The sequence below is a fragment of the Zingiber officinale genome, chromosome 2B (assembly GCF_018446385.1).
Source record: "Zingiber officinale cultivar Zhangliang chromosome 2B, Zo_v1.1, whole genome shotgun sequence".
In the NCBI taxonomy this organism is placed as follows: domain Eukaryota; kingdom Viridiplantae; phylum Streptophyta; class Magnoliopsida; order Zingiberales; family Zingiberaceae; genus Zingiber; species Zingiber officinale.
In genome coordinates, this window is record NC_055989.1 from 53,482,396 (window position 1) to 53,493,445 (window position 11,050).

The 11,050-nt window shown below is 32.6% G+C and overlaps 1 non-coding gene across 1 annotated transcript; it reads left to right on the forward strand.

The window, feature by feature from the left end:
* The first annotated feature begins 10,048 nt into the window (after positions 1-10,048).
* LOC122049914 lies at positions 10,049-10,154 on the forward strand. The gene has a single exon (XR_006131157.1). It is a non-coding gene; the product is annotated as a small nucleolar RNA R71 (small nucleolar RNA).
* The last annotated feature ends 896 nt before the right edge of the window (positions 10,155-11,050 follow it).

Sequence of the window (11,050 nt, forward strand, 5' to 3'; positions counted from 1 at the left end):
TTCAATCTACAAATAAGGAAAGATATTAAATCTTTTCTTAATCTTTTGTAGAAACTAATAAAAGAGAATTTTTAATTTTCAAACTTTATTTTAAATCATGAATATAATTAAAAGGAAAGTTTTTACCAAAATTAAAATCAACCTTTTTATCTACAAATAAGGAAAGAGATTTTAACTCTTCTCTTAATCTTTTGTAGAATCTTATAAAAGGAAGGATTTAAATTTTTAAACTCTCTTTTAAATTATATTATCCACATAAGAAAAATTTTAAAATTAAAATTCCTTTTTATTTTAATAGGGACGGCCACATGAATTCACCCATGAACATACCCATGGCCGGCCCTAGCTTGGTCTCCAAGCTAGCTTGGCCAGCCCCTATAGGATGGGTAAGAAGGTGGGTATAGGTGGGTATAGTACTCTATAATTAAGAGGCTACGATAGGGACCGAGAGGAGGAATTGGTTTTGGTCTCTCGATAAAATTAAGCATCTCATGCTCGCCCCGAACACACAACTTAATTTTATCAATAATAATTCATTCCACTAGAGAACTATTATTGAACTACCGCACCAATCCCAAATTACATTTTGGGCTCCTTCTTATCATGAGTGTGTTAGTCTCCCTGTGTTTAAGATAACAAATTTCCACTAATTAAGTAAGTTACTGACAACTCACTTAATTAATATCTAGCTCCAAAAGTAGTACCACTCAACTTCATCGTCATGTCGGACTAAGTCCACCTGCAGAGTTTAACATGACAATCCTTATGAGCTCCTCTTGGGGACATTCTCAACCTAGATCACTAGGACACAGTTTCCTTCTATAATCAACAACACACACTATAAGTGATATCATTTCCCAACTTATCGGGCTTATTGATTTATTGAACTAAATCTCACCCATTGATAAATTAAAGAAATAAATATCAAATATATGTGCTTGTTATTATATTAGGATTAAGAGCACACACTTCCATAATAACTGAGGTCTTTGTTCCTTTATAAAGTCAGTATAAAAGGAACGACCTCAAATGGTCCTACTCAATACACTCTAAGTGTACTAGTGTAATTATATAGTTAAGATAAACTAATACCTAATTACACTACGACCTTCCAATGGTTTGTTCCTTTCCATCTTGGTCGTGAGCCACTGTTTATAATTTATAAGGAACCGATAACATGATCTTCTGTGTGTGACACCACACACCATGTTATCTACAATATAAATTAATTGAGCAACTATATTTATCATAAATGTAGACATTTGACCAATGTGATTCTTATTTCTAGATAAATGTTCATACCAAAAGCTAGGCTTTTAGTATACACTCTAACACCACGTACAGTAGCCGGCTGAATCGACCCCTGGATCGATCCGACGTTCCAATCGATCAATGGATCGATTGGGAGGTCTGATAACAGCTGGAAAACATTTATTTCAGTTCCTTGACCAAAGGGGATGTAGTATATGCTAGGTATACTTTAGATTACACCCTTTAGCATGTATAGAATCAAGAAGTGTTAGCAGCTTAGAAAAAATTCAAATTAGTACAGCTTCCGCATCTAGATTTTATGATGGTCCGCGAGTAGTTAGCACAGCTTAATGTGATGATCGGCCTTATAACCTAGTTAGTAGAAGGCGGGTCGTTACATACAAAATTTCTAAAAATCTTTCTAAGTTAAAGTTAGATAAGCTTTTCTGTGAATTAGAATTACATGAACAAACTAATGCTGGAGCCGAGAAAGGTATAGCTTTATTTGCAGGTTCCACCAAAGAAAAGAAAAGCAAGCCTGAATTTGAAGAAGATTCCGACCAAGATTCTGAAGACGAAGAACACCTGGTGAACTTGGTAAGAAAAATGTTCACCAGGAGAAAAAGGAGCTTCAGCAAAAAGGACCTTCAAAAGATCAGTTCTCCATCAGAACAAAAGAACGTGACTTGCTACGGCTGCAACAAAAAGGGACACTACAAGAACGAATGCCCAAAATTGAAGTTCGACAAACAGAAGCCAACCAAGAAGAAGGCCCTCAAAGCAACGTGGGACGACTCCTCGGACGAATCGGAGGAAGAAGAGCAGAAACATCAGAGCCACCTCGCACTGATGGCCCGCGAAGCCGAAACAGAAAACGAGTCGGAAGATGAAGACGGGACTGAATCCGAAACAAGCCACGAGTCCGTACTCGTTTCCGAAGGCCCGAATGAGGTATATTTTAATTTAAACAAAATTTTTTTTAGAATGATTTCCTGTTTAAATAGTAAATTAATTAAAATAGAAAATGAAAACAAATCACTTCTTAAGGAAAATCAAGACCTCAAGGAACAGATAAAAAATTCAAATCCAACTCAAGATCTAACACTTGAGGAGGAAAATTTGTCATTGAAAAATGAGATCAAAAATTTAAAAGAAATGTTAGAAAAATTCACAACAAGATCAAAAAATCTAGACTTAATCCTAAATAATCAAAAAGCATGCTATAATAAAACCGGACTAGGATATAAGTCAAATTCAAATAAAACCTTCAAATCATTAATAACCCAATACAAATCAACCAATCTAGCTTGGGTTCCGAAAGCGTGCTTAACCACGCAAATAAGACTTAATCAATATTATATACCTAAAGAAAAAATACATTATATAAAATCGAATAAACCAAACCAAAATCCAAAATACAAACCTAAATCAAGTTCAAAATTTGAACACCTTAAAAATCAACAAAATTATCATCAAGTTAACCATAACTATAAAAGGAATCGACACAAACCTAAAACCAAAATTTAAATGAATGGCCAATAATTCAGGGGGAGGCTTTAGAATAGCTGGCACCTCCAAAACTAACTTACCTGACAGGGTAACCCAAAATTTACCAACCCGGTAGGGTAATTAGGATTAGTTAAAAAGAGACCAAGTTTAACTTGAATCATGGTACTGGTGAAGTTTTTGGATAATAGTACGTTAGGGAAACTTGGGCATCGCATGTCTAGAAAGATATGGTTTCGATCTGGTGTATTTGGCCAAGTGGAACTGACCGAAGCTACCCTTAAATGGATCCTAATCAGTTAGACCAAGATTTAGTACTAAATTCCGTGGATAGGACTATTCGGAAAACCTCGAAAGGTTGGTTACTTCTAATGATGTCCATGTGACTCACCAAGCTTAGAAGTTTATCCGAAGAATGCCTATTTGTGGAAACCAAAGCTAAATCTGAATCTAACGCAAGTTAAACCAAAACTCCATAATTAAAAATCCAATTTCATCTCACAAAATCATAGGATTCCCTGATTAACAATATAGATAGGGTGAGATGAATAAGGCTTCAATTTTAAACTTAAAAATTAATTTCAAAATTTCAATTTTAAACTAAAAAAAAATTATTTTCAAAATTAATTTCAAAATTTCAATTTTAAACTTAAAAATTAATTTCAAAATTTCAATTTTAAACTAAAAAAAAATTATTTTCAAAATTAATTTCAAAATTTCAATTTTAAACTTAAAAATTAATTTCAAAATTTCAATTTTAAACATAAAAATTAATTTCAAAATTTCAATTTTAAACTTAAAAATTAATTTCAAAATTTCAATTTTAAACTTAAAAATTAATTTCAAAATTTCAATTTTAAAACTTAAAAATTAATTTCAAAATTTTAATTTTAAACTTAAAAATTAATTTCAAAATTTCAATTTTAAACTTAAAAATTAATTTCAAAATTTCAATTTTAAACTTAAAAATTAATTTCAATTTTTAACTTAAACATTAATTTCAAAATTTCAATTTTAAACTTAAAAATTTAATTTCAAAATTTCAATTTTAAACTAAAAAAATTATTTTCAAAATTAATTTCAAAATTTTAATTTTAAACGTAAAAAATTAATTTCAAAATTTCAATTTTAAAACATAAAAATTAATTTCAAAATTTCAATTTTAAACTTAAAAATTAATTTCAAAATTTCAATTTTAAACTTAAAAATTAATTTCAAAATTTCAATTTTAAACTTAAAAAATTAATTTGAAATTTTCAATTTTAAACCAAAAAAATTATTTTCAAAATTAATTTCAAAATTCTAATTTTAAACTTAAAAATTAATTTCAAAATTTCAATTTTAAAACTTAAAAATTAATTTCAAAATTTCAATTTTAAACTTAAAAAATTAATTTCAAAATTTCAATTTTAAACTAAAAAAAATTATTTTCAAAATTAATTTCAAAATTTCAATTTTAAACTTAAAAATTAATTTCAAAATTTCAATTTCAAACTTAAAAATTAATTTCAAAATTTCAATTTTAAACTTAAAAATTAATTTCAAAATTTCAATTTTAAACTTAAAAATTAATTTCAATTTTAAACTTAAAAATTAATTTCAAAATTTCAATTTTAATCTTAAAAAATAATTTCAATTTTAAACTTAAAAATTAATTTCAAAATTCCAATTTTAAACTTAAAAATTAATTTCAAAATTTTAATCTTAAACTTAAAAAATTAATTCCAATTTTAAACTTAAAAATTAATTTCAATTTTAAACTTAAAAATTAATTTCAAAATTTTAATTTTAAACTTAAGTGTTGTCTGCTCATAAATAAAAAGACTAACATTAAATCCTACTTACTGTAGGAAACCAAGTGGATTTTGGACAGTGGTTGCTCCAAACATATGACTGGAGATCACACCAAGTTCACTCAACTCACTTACAAAAGCTTAGGAACAGTTGCCTTTGGAAACAACGGCAAACTCAAGGTAATTGGTATAGGTAATATTGAATTAAAAATGGACTTTATAATTACAAATGTTTTACTTGTTGAAAACTTTAAATATAATCTTCTGAGCATAAGTCAATTATGTGATACTAGGTATAAGGTTAAGTTTCTATCCACAGAGTGTTTAATCAAACATCTAGATACTCCCACCATAAGCCTAAAAGGTTTTAGAAAAGACAACATCTATGCCATCAACTTAACCACTTCTTCCATTAAGTGTTACTTAACACAAAAAGAAGAAACATGGTTATGGCATAGAAGAATGTCTCACACCAACTTTCGAAATATAAGTAAACTAAATGGACTTGTGAGAGGCTTACCAAAATTACCTAACTTAGATTCAACCATATGTAATGTTTGTCAACAAGGTAAACAAACTAAATCCACTCACAAACAAACAAATCAACCACAAACTAAATCAATATTAGAAATTCTACATTTAGACCTTTTTGACTCCCATGGAGTCAAATCTATAAATGGAAACTTATATTGTTTAGTAATTATAGATGATTATTCTAGGTTTACTTGGGTAAAATTCTTAAAACATAAAGATGAAACTTTTGAAATTTTTATAAATTTCTGCAAACAAATTGAAAACGAAAAAGGTATTAAAATCAAAAGAATCAGGAGTGACAACGGGGGAGAATTTAAAAATCACAACTTTAACAATTTTTGTCTTGAAAATGGTTATCATCATGAATTTTCATGCCCTAAAACCCCCCAACAGAATGGGATTGTAGAAAGAAAAAATAGAATTTACAATAAGGTTACCTTAAAAATTGAAGAAACTACTAATGTAAAATTTGAAGAAACTAAACAACAATTAGAACTTACACAACCACCTGAATTTGTTCCAGAAACCAACCAAACTCTAAGTCATGAAGAAGAGGAACAACATCAAGAAAATGAACCCCCTAGAACTATAAGAGTGAATCCCAACCATCCAACTGATCAAATAATTGGTGACCCAGACCTAAGGGTTCAAACCAGATCATCTTTTAGGAACTTGAGTCAAATCTCCCTGATTTCAAAAATAGAACCCAAAACTGTGGATGAATCCCTACTAGACCCAGACTGGATTATAGCCATGCAAGAAGAACTAGCCCAATTTGAGCGTAATGAAGTTTGGGACCTAGTACCACCACCTAAGAATAAGAAAATAATAGAAACAAAATGGATATTTAGAAACAAATTAAGTGAAACTGGGGAAATTACTAGAAATAAGGCAAGGCTAGTTGCCAAAGGGTTTAGTCAGGTTGAAGGACTTGACTATGATGAGACCTATGCCCCAGTAGCCAGATTAGAATCCATTAGAATGTTACTAAGTTATGCAGCCCATAAGGGATTCAAACTGTACCAAATGGATGTTAAGTCTGCCTTTCTTAATGGACTAATTAAAGAAGAAGTTTATGTAGGTCAACCTCCTGGGTTTGAAAGTCTAGAACACCCTGATTATGTATTTAAGTTAAAGAAAGCGTTATATGGACTTAAACAAGCACCCAGGGCATGGTATGAAAGGCTAACATCCTATTTAACATCTAAAGGATTCAACCAAGGTCAAATTGACCCAACCTTGTTTGTTAAATCATTAAATACAGACATATTCATTGCACAAATATATGTAGATGATATAATATTTGGTTCAACAAATTCAGATTTTTTAGAGGAATTTATTAATCTAATGGAAAAAGAATTTGAAATGAGCCTAGTAGGAAAACTAACTTATTTCTTAGGATTACAAATCAAACAAACAAATGAAGGAAATTATATTTATCAACACAAATACACTAAAGAATTACTTAAGAAATTCGGAATGGAAAATACAAAAGAAATAAAAACACCTATGGCAGTAAACACAATCTTAGATAATGACACAAATGGAAAATCAGTTGACTTAAAATATTATAGGAGTGCAATAGGTAGCCTACTGTACTTAACTGCAAGCCGACCTGATATTTTATTTGCAGTTAGTATGTGTGCTAGATACCAAACTTGTGCTAAGGAATCCCATTTGACACAAGTTAAAAGAATTTTTAGATATCTTAAAGGAACAACAAATGTAGGAATTTGGTATCGTAGGACCAATAATTTTGAACTAATAGGGTATTCTGACTCAGATTATGCTGGATGTAAATTAGACTGCAAAAGCACAAGTGGTGGATGCCAATTATTAGGTTCATCACTTGTTAGCTGGTTTAGTAGAAAGCAACATTGTGTTGCTCTATCTACAATTGAGTCAGAATACATAGCTATAGGTGAATGTGTTGCACAATTATTATGGATGATGCATACTCTAAAAGATTTCAACTTGAACATCACAAATGTAAAAGTATTAATTGACAATATAAGTTCAATTAACTTAACCAAGAACCATGTGCATCATTCAAGAACCAAACATATTGAAATTAGGCACCACTTTATCAGGGATCATGTTACTTAAGGTGATATTGAACTCAAATACATTGAGTCCAAATCAAATTTAGCTGACATGTTCACAAAACCACTCCCTGAAAGTGAGTTTAGCAACTGACGTCGAAAATTAGGGATGTGCTCAATAGACTAGGAATTTTAAATTTCAAAATTGTTTTCAAAAATAACTCTTTCAAATTATAAGTTAAAATTGTGTATTTTCAAAACTTTCCATTTTTAGATTTTCAAAAACAGTTTTGGCCTTAGACTAGTTTTGAATCCTTAGAAAGCATGTACCCATAGGACTAGTTTTTGAGCATCTCACCAACACCTTAGGTTTACCTTGCTTGTGTTTGACAAACATAGAAAGGGGTGAGATGCATAGGCCAACTGTCTGGACTTAAGATGCTTATTTCAGTACATCAGCATAAGTCTAGACGTTAAATACAACTCAGATATTAATCAGATTAAGTTCATCAGTCAAGTCAAGCACTGACTGCTTATAATCAACTTAATCTGGCTAACCAAGTGAAAGCTACTATCTTCTGATAGTTAGTTAGTACCTAATTGGTTAGACAGCTGTTTAAATTTAAGTATCAAGTTCAGGGGGAGAAATCAATTAAAATTTTGTGTGATGTTTTTTAAAACTAACTTATGTTTGAACATTAGTTTACAAAAAGTTAAATTTAACTAAGTGTTTGAAAAACTTGAAAGTTTAATCCCACCTAATTTTCAAACCTGATTTAAAAAGTTGAATATTGAAAATTAAACTTTCCAAATTTAGCTTTTATCAAATTAGCCTTAAAAAAAATAAAAATAAAAATTATTTTGGCAAATTTAATCTTACTTGTTTAACTTTTGCTTTGTTTTGAAAAATTGAAGTTGAAAATTTACCTTTTTGAAAAGTAAATGCTACTTAAACTTGAAAAGAAAATTTGGAAAACCTGATTTAAAAATTTTTCATGTTTGAAAAATTAAAAACCTTAAATTTATACTTTTCAAAATTCAACTTGTCTCCCCCAAGTCAACTTGATTTTTTCCTTGGATTTAAAAATTGTACCAAACTCAGATTTTTTTCAAGATTAGCTGTGATTACTTTTTTTCAGTAACTCGACACTATGATTGTTTACCCTTATTTTTTGATGAATGCCAAAGGGGGAGGGTTAGGCGGTTAAGTTAGATAAACCAAATTGAAAACACTAAAACTAACTTTAAAACCGATGTACCTGTTTTTTGCGTTCTTTCACTAACTTAACCAGGTTGTCATTCTATCAAAAAGGGGGAGATTGTTGGTGCGGTTAGCACTAACGATTTAACCCAGGTTTTGATGAATGACAAATAGGTTAAGTTAGTTTTGTTGTTGTCTGACACTTTGATCGAGTGTGCAGGAGAAATCCAGACAGGTCGACGGGCTGACCGGATGTCTGGCACGAAGTCCAGCTAGGTCGACGGGCTGACCGGATAGCTGGCGAGAAGTCCAAGCGGGTCGACGGGCTGACCGGACGCTTGGCGAGAAGTCCAGACGGGTCGACGGGCTGACCGGACGTCTGGCAGATAAGTGAGGTAAGTCACTGGAGGGGAGTGACTGCGAGGACGCGTTCCCGGGAAGGGAACATTAGGCATCGATCCGGCTTAGATCCATTTCGGATATCTAAGTCGAGATCGTGACTAGATTCCGATCTCGGAAAGACGGAATCTAAGTCATACTAACTTGTGCTAATTCATACTATTATAAAATGTGCTAATAATCTATGTTGCAGGTTATATATTGCCTCGGACTAACTTTGTTTTGCAGGAAAAGGGAGTTTTCTGGAACAAGGTGGTTCGGGCGCCCGGAGGGGATCCGGGCGCCCGGAGTTCCAAGCGCCCGAAAGGGATTCGGGCGCCCGGAAGGCAAATTATATCCAGTCGAGTCGTCGCCACGTGGAGCATCACGGTTTGAGCAGCTACGTCACATTCCAGGCGCCCGGAAGGAATCCAGGCGCCCGGAGCAACATATAAAAGAAGCCCCAGGCAGGAGGAGCTTCAGAATCAATCATCAATCTGAGAACTCTTCTACTGCTGGTCCTGCTGCTCTACGTTCCTGCGACGCTGACAAAGCTCCGACAAAGTGCTCCTTAGGTTTTTAATTAATTTTTTTGTCGATATTACTTTGTTTCATTAGCATTTCCTGTACTCATTTTGTAATTATATTCGAATTGCTAGTGATTGCCCAACGAAAGTGGTCAAGGACCACGGGCCTTCGAGTAGAAGTCGTCACAGGCTCCGAACGAAGTAAAAAACAACTGTGTTCATTTACTTTTCCGCTGCGTGTTTTTACTCGTCTTTTTCGAATCGATATTCACCCCCCCCCCCCTCTATCGAATCTAACGGTCCTACAGATTATTTCTGTAAGAGAAATTAGGATGACTCTTCCATTCAGGGTTGTAGGTATTTGAGTATGGGTTGTTCTGCCTCTGATTGAAACCCATGATTGCATCGCATTGCTCTAATTGATTGATTTATGCAGTTATAACCCCCAATGGACATGAGTCATTTAAATGTTTAGAACTTCCACATACTTCACAAGAAGAAACAATGGCATTGGTTGTACTTGAGCTAGCTCCCATATTTTCAAACTTTTTTGTAAGAGCATCCAGTTTCGTAGCCAATAAAGTCACTACATCAACATCAAATTTTCCTGATGCTTTTGTTGTTGGGTTCATACAAGAATAGCCACCACTTCTTTCATTAGCCCATTGATGGTGGTTTTGTGCTACGCTCTCGATTATCTCCTCAGCTTCATCTAAACTCTTGTTCATAAGTGCCCCTCCAGCAGCTGAATCAAGGGACACTTTTGTATGATAGTTGATGCCGTTATAAAACGTGTGTAGTACTAACCATCTTTCTAAATCATGGTGTGGGCATTGTCTGAGCATACTATTGTATCTATCCCAAGCTTCAAATAAAGATTCAAAGTCTGCTTGTTTGAAGCTTGCAATGAGATTCCTCATATGAGCAGTTTTACTTGGAGGATAGAATTTATCAAGGAATTATTGCTCACATTGCTCCCATGTGGTGATGCTATTTGGAGCCAAAGAATTCAACCATTGCTTGGCTCTATCTCTCAAAGAAAACCCAAATAATAGTAGGCGCATTGCCTCTGAAGGAACACCATTCATTTTCATTGTGCCACATATCTCATAGAGGACCTCTAAATGTTGGTTCGGGTCTTCATGCGGTCCTCCACCAAACTGATTTTACTGCACCATAAATATAATTGCAGCTTTGATCTCGAAATTGTTTGCCTCAACAGAAGGCCTTGAAATACTAGATCGAAAACCCCTAGCGTAAGGTGCTGCATAATCCTTTAGTGGTCTATTCGCCATAATAGAATGTTCTTGTTCTTCTTGTTGTCTTTGCAGAATTTTTCTTCTATGAAATGTTCTGTCTATCTTAGGGTCTAGAGGAAGAAGTTCTCCTGCAAAGTTAGATCTTCGCATACACAAGAACAAGATAGCAAGATATGTTCACGAAAGAAAAAGAAAGAAAAAGACTAAATCAAAAGAAAACAGAGAAAAGTTAGACAAGATGTTAGAATAAAAAATGCAGAATTAGAATTACACCAGAAAGAAATTGACAAGTATGTCATACAAGAAATGAAAAACTTATGAAAATAGAATTCTAACAATTAGTTACAACTATGAAAATGAAAAGTTATGTCTAGTCTAACTCAATTGATAATTCCTAATGTTATAGCGCACTCCCCGGCAACGACACCAAAAACTTGTTGACTTCCGCAAGTGTACGGAAATATCGCAAGTAATATAAAAGATTATCATATCCACAGGGACTGGAATAAGTACTAAGAATGTCTCAAAGCGAATTAGCTAGACAACAAATCAATGGATT